Source organism: Cynocephalus volans, chromosome 11 (assembly GCF_027409185.1).
Source record: "Cynocephalus volans isolate mCynVol1 chromosome 11, mCynVol1.pri, whole genome shotgun sequence".
NCBI lineage: Eukaryota > Metazoa > Chordata > Mammalia > Dermoptera > Cynocephalidae > Cynocephalus > Cynocephalus volans.
The window spans coordinates 129,234,968-129,236,973 of record NC_084470.1 but is presented as its reverse complement, the minus strand read 5'-3'; positions in this window follow the sequence as shown (position 1 = coordinate 129,236,973).

Here is a 2,006-nt window from a genome sequence, read left to right as displayed (position 1 = left end):
AAAGGTAAATTAAAGTCAATATTATCCATATAAAATTAATAATAATAATTTTTAATTAGTGATGTGAAAAGAAAAAACAATTAAAATACTGGGCAATAACAGTATGTAAATTGAGAAAGACAAAAACAGAATGTCCTATTGTTTGAGAAATGATTAAACTATGCATTAACTTTATATTTATAAAATTAAATGTGCATGATAAAATTTTAAGATAATCATTTAAAGTAAAATAGAAGTGAAAATGGGATATAGAAGAAAAATAAAAATCAAACAAAAATTCAAGAAAAAAGTGAAATAGGAAATAATTGTAAGATGGCAGGAAAAAAATAAAAACAATTGATAATCACAATTATACCAATTGGGCTAAACTCTGCATTGAAAAGACGGAATTGTCAAATTGCATTAAAAAAAGCCATTAGATTGCAAAACATTAGTAGAATTAAAGAGGGTCAGTTATATGGTCATTTACCAATCTATAACAAGTTTAAAATTACAAATGCCTAGGAAGTGTGTTAGTGATGAAGACTTAAAGCCATAATTATAAACCATTTTTTCAAAAATGATTAAGGTGATCAAAACAAAAACAAAGTATGCTTTTTCACTTATTATACTAACAATTGATTAAAAGTTTTATATTAAGTAATTTTGCAAGGTTGTGGTAAAATACATGCTTATATGTGCTATTGGGAGTTTGGGAATTAGAATAACATTCTTGGACAATAATTTAACATGTCTTGCAGCATAAAAACTAATAGCATCTGTGGCCACACAAATTTATTCTTATTTTAGAAATTTCCTTCCTTTAAATATATTTTAACCAATATTACTTATATACATTTTCACAGTTAAGTTCATACTGAAGTCAGATGTATTTTTTGTGGGGTTTTTTCTGCTCTGTACACTAACTCAGATTTTTTTTTTTTCCAGCCCGCTCTATGTGCAGAGAATCAGGATACCATTTTATTTCATGTTACTAAGGTATTAAGGTCAATGTGTGTTCAATCTTAAAATAACATAAAAACTAGGGACACACTTCTATCTGGCTCTGTCTAGCCCTGAAGCTCACATTGTGCTGGCCATTAGATACTGCTAGTACAAAGATTACAATTAGCAGCACTCATTATTTCCTCAGAGATAGGTTTTAACTGACTTTGAACATTGTTGTTTTTTTTTTTATCACTTTATTGAGGTACAATTTACATATAAAAATCTGTACGTATTTAATGTATGCAATTCATTTTTTAGTGTCTATTACAAAAAATCTTCTTGTAAAAATGTCTTGATATAGCCAATATTTTTCAGTTTAATGACTATTAAAAATTAAAATGTGGGACCATTTCAATAGTCACAAAATAGACTATTACAATTAGCCTGACTTTGGTCCACTGCTGAGACAGCACTAAAGACAACAAAAGAGACCGGTGTAATTGCCTATTTTATTCAGCATTTCAACCAGAATACTCATACCCTGGCACTCTAGCCTTCAAGAAAGGACAATTTTAATATATAAACAATTTTTCAAAAAAGGTTTTTATATGTAATCTAAAAGAATCTTCATCACTTTGACATTCAAATTTATTTCTAATCATTTACCTGACAGAGAAAAAAGAAACCCCAAATTTTGTATACAATTAAGAAAGCTCCCAAGGAATTAAGAATATGCTCCATCTTTTGATTTATTAAAACTATGATATGGGTTTATTTTTAAATTGTAGTATTTCTACAAAATAAGATTTTGGAGAAGATTGCTTTTCAAATGTTTTAAGAAATACTTTTACAATCTGAGAATATCTGATGCAAATAAGCTTCTATTTTATAATAGAATGCCATTTTGCTGATTTGCTGGTGATGTTAAACAGGGTTATTATGACTAACGTCATGTTGAATTATTAATAAATAAGATTTTTAATATAATTTAACAATGGAATGAGCAGCAACCATGTTGTTTTTTGATATATCAATAGAATGTTACACCTAATCTACTAAAACCAGTCATGTACCCAGTG